This window comes from Salvelinus sp. IW2-2015, unplaced genomic scaffold (genome assembly GCF_002910315.2).
Source record: "Salvelinus sp. IW2-2015 unplaced genomic scaffold, ASM291031v2 Un_scaffold7489, whole genome shotgun sequence".
Taxonomy (NCBI): domain Eukaryota; kingdom Metazoa; phylum Chordata; class Actinopteri; order Salmoniformes; family Salmonidae; genus Salvelinus; species Salvelinus sp. IW2-2015.
The window spans coordinates 1-9,283 of NW_019948749.1; the positions used below are offsets into that span (position 1 = coordinate 1).

A 9,283-nucleotide genomic window follows, 5' to 3' on the forward strand; every position below is an offset into this window, starting at 1 on the left:
GTAGTGGATGAATGTGTGGGTTGGGCGTAAGTAGGTAGAAATGTGTGGTTTGGGTATAAGTAGGTAGTAATTGTGGTTTGGGTAAAGTAGATAAGTGTGGTAAAGAATAGTTGTGGTGTTGGGTAAAGGTAGAATGTGTGGGTTTTGGTGTAAAGTAGGTAGAATGTGTGGTTTGGGGGTAAAGTAGGTAGAATGTGTGGTTTGGGTTAAAGTAGGTTGAATGTGGTGGTTTGGTTAAAGTAGGTAGAATGCATGGTTTGGGATAAAGTAGGTAGAATGTGTGGTTTGGGCGTAAAGTGGTAGTAATGTTTGGTTTGGGTTAAAGTAGGTAGAATGCATGGTTTTGGGATAAAGTAGGTAGAAATGTGTGGTTTGGGGTAAAGTAGGATGAACGTGTGGTTTGGGATAAAGTAGGTAGAATGTGTGGTCTGAGGTAAAGTAGAAAGAACGTGTGGTTTGGGGTAAAGTAGGTAAAATGTGTGGTTTGGTGTAAAAGTAGGTAGAATGTTTGGTTTGGTGTAAGTAGGTAGAATGTGTGGTTTGGGGTAAAGTAGGTAGAATGTGTGGTCTGGGGTAAAGTAGTTAGTTGTTTGGTTTGTGGTCAAGCAGGAGAAATGTGTGGTTTGTGGATTAAAGAAGGTAGAATGTGTAGTTTTGGGGAAAAGTAGGTAGAATGTGTGTTTGGTGGAAAGTAGGTAGAATATTTGGTTTGTGGTAAAGTAGGTAGAATGTGTGGTCTGGTGTAAAGTAGGTAGAAACGTTTGGTTTGTGGTATAAAGAAGGTAGATTGTTTGGTTTGGGGTAAAGTAGGTAGAATGTGTGGGTTTGTGGTGAAGTAGGTAGAATGTGTGGTTTGTGGTAAAGAAGGTAGAATGTGTGGTTTGGGTAAAGTAGGTTGAATGTGTGGTTTGTGGTAAAAGTAGTAGGTAGAGTGTGGTTTGGGGTAAAGTAGGTATAATGTGTGGTTTGGGTAAAAAAGGTAATGTGTGGTTGGGTAAAAAAGGTAGAATGTGTGGTCTGGGGTAAAGTAGGTAGAATGTGTGGGTTTGGGTTAAAGTAGGTAGAATGCATGGTTTGGGGTGAAGTAGGTAGAATGTGTGGTTTTGGGTAAAAAGTAGAATGTGTGGTTTGGTGTAAAAAAGGTAGAATGTGTAGTTTGGGTAAAGTCGGTAGAAATGTGTGGTTTGGGTAAAAGGTAGAAATTGTAGTTTGGGGTAAAGAAGGTAGAATGTGTGGTTTTGGTGGTAAAGTAGAGCTAGAATGTGTGGTTTTGGGTAATTAAGTAGTAAATGTGTGGTTTGGGTAAAAAAGGTAGAATGTGTGGTTTGGGGTAAAGTAGGTAGAATGTGTGGTTTTGGGGTAAAGAAGGTAGAATGTGTGGGTTTGGGTAAAAAGGTTAGAATGTGTGGTTTGGTGTAAGTGGTAGAATGTGTGGTTTTTGGGTAAAGTAGGTAGTATGTGTGGTTTGGGTAAGTAGGTTGAATGTGTGGTTTGGGTTTAAAGTAAGTAGAATGATGGTTTTGGGATAAAGTAGGTAGAATGTGTGGTTTGGGTAAAAAAGGTGAATGTGTGGTTTGGTGTAAAAAAGGTAAGAATGTGTAGTTTGGGGTAAAATCGGTAGAATGTGTGGTTTGGTGTAAAGTAGGTAGAATGTGTGGTTTTGGGTAAAGTAGATAGAATGCGTGGTTTGGGGTAAAGTAGGTAGTAATGTGTGGTTTGGGTTAAAGTAGGTTGAATGTGTGTTTGGGTTAAAGTAGGTAGAATGCATGGTTTTGGGATAAAGTAGGTAGAATGTGTGGTTTGGGGTAAAGTAGGTAGAATGTTTGGTTTGGGTTAAAGTAGGGTAGAAATGCATGGTTTGGGATAAAGTAGGTAGAATGTGTGGTTTGTGGTAAAGTAGGTTGACGTGCGGTTTGGGTTAAAGTAGGTAGAATGCGTGGTTTGGGGTTAAGTAGATAGAATGTGTGGTTTGTGGTAAAGTAGTAGAATGTGTGGTCTGGGGTAAAGTAGGTAGAATGCGTGGTTTGGTGTAAGAAGGTAGAATATGTGGTTTGGGTAAAGAAGGTAGAATGTGTGGTCTGGGGTAAAGTAGGTAGAATGTGTGATTTGGTGTAAAGTAGGTAGAATGTGTGCTTTGTGGTAAAGAAGGTAGACTGTGTGGTTTGGTGTAAGTAGGTAGAATGTTTGGTTGTGGTAAAGTAGGTTAGAATGTGTGGTCTGGGTAAAGTAGGTGGAATGTTTGGTTTGTGGTAAAGTAGGTTGAATTGTGGTTTGGGTTAAAGTAGGTAGAATGCGTGGTTTGGGGTTAAGTGGTAGAATGCGTGGTTTGGGGTAAAGTAGGTAGAATGTGTGGTCTGGTAAAGTAGGTAGAATGTTTGGTTTGTGGTAAGTAGGTTGAACGTGTGGTTTGGGTTAAAGAAGTTAGGTAGAATGTGTTTTTGGGTTAAAGTAGGTAGAATGCGTGGTTTGGGGTTAAGTAGGTAGAATGTGGTGGTTGTGGTAAAGTAGGGTAGAATGTGTTGTCTGGGTAAAGTAGGTAGAATGTTGGGTTGTGATAAAGTAGGTTGAACGTGTGGTTTGGGTTAAAGTAGGTAGAAATGCGTGGTTTGGGGTAAGTGGTAGAATGCGTGGTTTGGGGTAAAGAGTAGGTAGAATGTGTGGTTGGGGTAAGTAGGTAGAATGTGTGGTTTGTAATTATGTTTTTTCCACCATCTGTATCACTTTCACCCCCAGTGAAAAATAATTATTAATGCAGAGTGAAGAGGACTACAATCATCACAGTCCACCGTTTCTCAAGTTTGCAATCGCCTTTAAAATTGGCAGGCCCGCAAGAAGTGTTTACCACTAAAGTCGCCTGTGCTTTTTCTCTTGTTGTGTTGGTGCTGAGGTCTGGAAACCCCACACGAACAGCCCTGTCAGAACCCAGACCCAAACATAACCAATTTTACAGAGCCTTTCCCCTTCATGGTATACAAGAAACAATAAACATTTTTAACAATACATTTTTTTTTAGATGGTGAAGTAAAACAAAAGAGCACACATTGAGAATCATTTGTGATAAACAATTCTGATGTACAAGTTGGCACATACAATAAACACATTTAAGGGGTTGTCACTAAAAATGACGTGTTTGATCTTCATCGTACACAACACAAAATGCCCCTTGCCCTGTGTGTGTGTGTGTGTGTGTGTGTGTGTGTTGTGTGTGTGTGGCTGTGTGTGTGTGTGTGTGTGCTTGCGTGTGGCGGCTGCCTGCTTATAGCATGTTGGACACCATAATTTAAATCAAATCAATTTTTATTTGTCACATGCGCAGAATACAACAGGAGTAGACTTTAGGGTGAAATGCTTACTTATGAGCTCATTCCCAAAAATACAGAGTTAAAAAGTAAGAACAATTCATACAAAATAAAAAAGGAAATAGTAACACAATAAAATAGCAATAACGAGGCTATATACAAGGAGTACTGGTACCGAGTCAATGTGCCGGGGTACGAGGTAATTGAGATAATATGTACATTTAGGTAGGTGTAAAAGTGGAAAGGCAATCAGGATAGATAATAAACAGAGCAACGGCAGCCTATGTGAAGAGTGTGAAAGTGTGTCTATGTGTGAGTTTGTGTGTGTGTGTGGCGTCAATATGCATGCGTGTGTGTGTTTTGTGTTTGTGAACCTATGTAGTGTGTGTGTGTGTTTAAGTGTGTGTTGGAGTGTCAGTGTAGAATGTGTGAGTGTGTGGTTCCAATGAGTGTGCATAGAGCCAGTCCAAGAGAGGCAATGCAAATAGTCTGGGTAGCCATTTGATTAAGTGTTCTGCAGTCTTATGGCTTGGGAGTAGAAGCTGTTCAGGAGTCTTTTGGTCCCAGATTTGGCACTCCGGTACCGCGGTAGCAGAGAGAACAGTCTATGACTTAGGTGGCTGAAGTCTTTGACAATTTTTAGGGCTTTCTTCTGTCATCGCCTGGTATAGAGATCCCTGGATGGCAGAGAGGTCAGCCCAAGTGATGGGCCATACGCACTACCCTATGTAGCGCCTTACGGTTGGATGCCAAGTAGTTGCCATACCAAGCGGTGATGCAGCCAGTCAAGATGCTCTCAATGGTGCAGCTGTATAACCTTTTGAGGAACTGAGGGCCCATGCCAAATCTTGAGGGAAGAGACTTCTTCACGACTGTGTTGGTGTGTTTGGACCATGATAGTTCTTAGTGATGTTCTTAGTGATGTGGACACCGAGGAACTTGAAGCTCTCGACCCGCTCCACTACAGCCTCGTTGATGTGAGTGGGGGCTGGCTCGGCCCTCCTTTTCATTTGTGTTGCTGACGTTGAGGGAGAGGTTGTTGTCCTGGCAGCAGAACAGGGAGTAAAGTTGTATTTGGAAACTTTTGGCATCGTACCCTTATACTGTAGATTAGGAAAATAAATGTCTTGAAAATGGGGGATAAGAGGTCATGCTAAACAGTGAAAGAGGGTGTCAGACTATAAAAGGAGAGGTCACCCTAAACAAGCCTATTGTTGACAATTCATAAAATGAACAAAGAACAGAAAAGTTTTGCCTTGCTGTGATCAAACATAGCTCAAGGAATAGCAGTGTTCCCTGACCATATACAACCCAGATGGTTTCCTTTCTTTCACTTTCTGTCCTACTTCCTGAAAGCATCCGATGCGGTAATGTTTTCACGTCTTGTCGGTAATGTTTTCACGTCTTGTCGGTGAATACCAAAAAGAAAAGCTGTCGGAATTTCGCTGGACCGCATCTTGTTTCCAGGAGTTCTGTACTGTATCCCGGGACAGGGTGCATTTGGATTTCTTAAACATACATGCTAGCTTTTAGTGGGTACTTACCCATTCCCCTTTCTATCTACACTGAGTGTACAAAACATTAGGAACACCTGCTCTTTCCATGACATAGACTGACCAGGTGAATCCAGGTCAAAACCATGATCCCTTATTGATGTCACTTTTTAAATCCATTTCAATCAGTGTAGATCAGCGTTTCCCAAACTCAGTCCCAAGAGGGTCACGTTTTGTTTATTGTCCGAGCACTACACAGCTGATTCAAATGATCAAAGCTTGGTGATTAGTTGATTATTTGAATCAGCTGTGTAGTGCTAGGGTAAAAAACTAAACGTGCACCCCTTGGGGTCCCAAGGACTGAGTTTGGGAGACCCTGGTCTAGATGAAAGGGAGGAGAATGGTTAAAGATTTTTTTTTAAGCCTTGAGGCAATTGTGACATGTATTGTGTGTGTGCCATTCAGAGGGTGAATGGGCAAGACAAAAGTTTAAGTGCCTTTGAACAGGGTATGGTAGTAGGTGCCAGACGCACCGGTTTGAGTGTGTCACGCTCAACAGTTTCCAGTGTGGATCAATAATGGTCCACCACCCAAAGGTCATCCAGCTAACTGGACACAACTGTGGAAAGCATTGGAGTCAACATGGGCCAGCATCCGACGCCGCGTAGCCAGCTTGTAGCCACCACAGTGTAGCCGCCATGGGCCAGCATCCGACGCAGCGTAGCCAGTTGTAGCCACCACAGTGTAGCCGCCATGGGCCAGCATCCGACGCCGCGTAGCCAGTTGTAGCCACCACAGTGTAGCCGCCATGGGCCAGCATCCGACGCCGCGTAGCCAGCTTGTAGCCACCACAGTGTAGCCAACATAGGCCAGCTTTCGACACTGTGTAGAGTCAATGTCCCAAATAATTGAGGCTGTTCTGAGGGCAAAAGGGGGTGCAAGTTATACCCCTTTTTGCCCTCAGAACAGCCTCAACCCATCGGGGCATGGACTCTACAAAGTGTCGAAAGTGTTCCACTGTGCAACTCAATATTAGGAATGTGTTCCTAATGATTTGAACACTCAGTGTATTTTCCAGAATGTGTCTATAACCCATATATAACCCATACTGGTAACCAGATAACCAGCGGATAATTTGACAATCCTAACAAATACTGGTAACCAGATAACCAGCGGCTAATTAGATAATCATAACACATACTGGTAACCAGATAACCAGCGGCTAATTAGACAATCATAACACATACTGGTAACTAGATAACCAGTGGCTAATTAGACAATCATAACACATACTGGTTACTAGATAACAGCGGCTAATTAACAATCATAACACATACTGGTAAACCAGATAACCAGCGGCTAATTAGACAATCATAACACATACTGGTAACTAGATAACCAGCGGCTAATTAGACATATCATAAAAACATTACTTGGTATACCAGATACCAGCGCTAATTAGAAATCATAACACATACTGGTAACCAGGTAAACCAGCGGCTAATTAGACAATCATAACACATACTGGTTAACCTAGATAACCAGCGGCTAATAGAAATCATAACACATACTGGTAACCAGATTACCAGCGGCTAATTAGCAATCATAACACATACTGGCTAAACCAGATAACCAGCGGCTAATTAGACAATCATAACACATACTGGTTACTAGATAACCAGCGGCTTAATTAGACAATCATAACACATACTGGTAACCAGATAACCAGCGGCTAATTAGACAATCATAACACATACTGGTAACCAGATAACCAGCGCTAATTAGACACATCATAACACATACTGGACAGATTAACCAGCGGCTAATTAGACAATATAACACCATACGGTACAGATAACACGCTAATTAGACAATCATAACCACTACTGGTAAACTAGATAACCAGCGGCTAATTAGACAATCAAACACATACTGGTAACAGAATAAAACCAGCGGCTAATAGACAAATCATAAACACATACTGGTTACTAGATAACCAGCGGCTAATTAGACAATCATAACACATATGGTAACCAGATAAACAGCGGCTAATTTTAGACGAATCATAACACATTAACTGGTAACCAGATAACCAGCGGCTAATTAGACCAATCATACAACATACTGGTTACTAGAGTAACCAGCGGCTAATTAGACAATCATAACACATACTGGTAACCAGATAACCAGCGGCTAATTAGACAATCATAACACATACTGGTTACTAGATAACCAGTGGCTAATTAGACAATCATAACACATACTGGTAACCAGATAACCAGCGGCTAATTAGACAACCTTAGCTCTTCTGTCCTCTCGGACCAGGCCTCAGCTGGCTTCTCTAGATGTGGAGGGTGTCTGAATGAAAACTGAAATATAATGTCTGAATAAAGCCTATACAAACCTATAATATGTATTTTTTTATATTGATTCATGTTTTTGTTCTTTAATTTCCCAAGATATGAAAGTACTTGCCATTGTTTCCTGTGTGTGTGTGTGTGTGTGTGTGCTTGCGTGTGTGTATGTATGTGTGAAGTGCATGAGGCTCCAGGAGTGAGTATGTGTGTGTGTGTCTTTAGAAAGCGCAGGTGTCAGTGTGTGTGGTCCCCACAGTGGTGGTGACGGTTGAGGGTTCGGAGGCCTCATTAAAGAACCGTCACTCGCGGGGTTAATATCTGTTTCCCATCTTTACCAAGTGGCTCTCGAGGGGCTGTGGGTTTCTCCCATTTCATTTAGTAAAAAAAAGAAATGCAGAAAAAAAGCCCTCACTTATGAAATGACAAGTACTTGAAAAGATCTAATATGGTGTTAATTGTCTAGCTGCCTTGACAAGGGGTGTGGATGGAAGGAATGGAGTGGGGCAGGGTGGAGCGGTGTGGTGGAGGGGCGCTCAAGCATGTTTCGCATTACAATAGGAAATGAACGCATTCTCTTCTGCAAACAGGGTGTGTTGTGTAGCCCTGTTGATATGAAGAGGGTGGAGAGAGGAGCAGTATGGCTGGAGTGGAGTGGGACACACACACAGGCACACTTAGAAAAGTCTTGAAGGACTCTTGGTCTCTCTAGTTTCTCAGTCTTGATTTTATACTCTGCAGCAGGCTCACAAAGAGATGCTCTAGTGCACAACACAGCATGAAAACAGCCCATCTAATAAGGCTCCTGAGTTAGGCACTATAACTTTCAATAGATCCACTTCAGCCACTGCAAAGGATCTGAGGACTGCACCGCACCCAGTAGGCCACTCCCCCTCTGAAGGAAACTGGTTTCACAAATGCTATCTCATATTAGGGGTATGTGCTCATGACAGAAAGCTTTCACAGAAACTCAGTAAGAGAGATAAAACCCTGCCTAATGATAGGATTTGTAAGTAGACCCTATAATCCAGACAGAAATGCAAGTAAAATTGATTAATAACCACAGGCCAATTAAACTGTAATATTCTTCAGTAGTTGACAGGCTAGCCTATACAACAGGTTCCTACTCACCTTGGCGACCACTTTGAGCTTGTGTTTCCTCTCGGACCTGTGGGATTCAAACTGTAAATTGGATAATCAATAAATGATGGATTGACTTTTACTTAGTGACTGGTGACACTGACTACATTTGTTAATTGTCCTGGCTTACAATTTCTCTGGTTACTTTGGCACGCTCTCTTTGGGACAGGTCAAGGACGCACCAAAACTAAAGCATGGGAGGAGCAACCTAATGTGAACGTTTAGGCCTATTCTCCTACCAGGAGCAAGCTTGCCTGCTCTACCCTTACCCGTCCAATCCCTTCGCCAACCGCCACAGCGTAATTAGCGAGCTCAAGATTTACTCTGCCAGAAAAATGTGTTTTTAACTTGTATGCGAATTTTCTGCGGTGGATCCTCCCAGTTCCAATCATTCATACCATGCGGAAAACAACAGACTTCCCGCCCTCCCTACGCGATCGGAGCAACGTATGGTGCACAGGCATTGCTGTTGGTACAATCTAACATCTGTAGCCTAAAAAGGAATGATATGGAACACACAGGATGGGAGCTCATATGTTGCTCTCTGTTTGACTGAAACTTTTGTGGGAAATGTGGTGGAGAAGAAAATAGCCTTTTCCAGGGTGAGGAGTTGGCGGGGCAGGAGAGACTTCAATTTCTTAGTGTGATGGTGTCAGGTGGACAGATTTCTCTCTCACATTTCCCATTATCGTTTTAGTATAGAAATATTAGATTATCCTTATTAAATTGAGATGCGTAGCCTATTAAATCATACTTGTCAGCTATTCTTGTCTATTTGAAAAACTGAAAATCTCCTACCACACACATTGTATTGGCCTCGCTGATGTTTTGGCCTCTCTGGTGTTTTGGAATCTCTGGTGCATTGGCCTCTCTGGTGTATTGGCCTCTCTGGTGTTTTGGCCTCTCTGGTGTGTTGGACTCTCTGGTGTATTGGCCTCTCTGGTGTTTTGGCCTCTCTGGTGTTTTGGCCTCTCTGGTGTATTGGCCTCTCTGGTGT

General features: G+C 42.4%; 1 long non-coding RNA gene across 5 annotated transcripts; it reads left to right on the plus strand.

The window, feature by feature from the left end:
• The first annotated feature begins 142 nt into the window (after positions 1–142).
• LOC139027108 (uncharacterized) lies at positions 143–2,178 on the plus strand. Of its 5 annotated transcripts, XR_011479144.1 has the most exons (6): positions 311–979; positions 1,284–1,339; positions 1,478–1,588; positions 1,787–1,838; positions 1,870–1,900; positions 2,065–2,178. It is a non-coding gene; the product is annotated as an uncharacterized lncRNA (long non-coding RNA). The 5 variants fall into 5 exon arrangements; XR_011479145.1 differs by lacking the exon at positions 1,870–1,900 and having other exon boundaries at positions 1,284–1,368; positions 1,508–1,588; positions 1,787–1,814; XR_011479146.1 differs by lacking the exon at positions 1,870–1,900 and having other exon boundaries at positions 1,284–1,368; positions 1,508–1,561; positions 1,787–1,814.
• Positions 2,179–9,283: the final 7,105 nt, after the last annotated feature.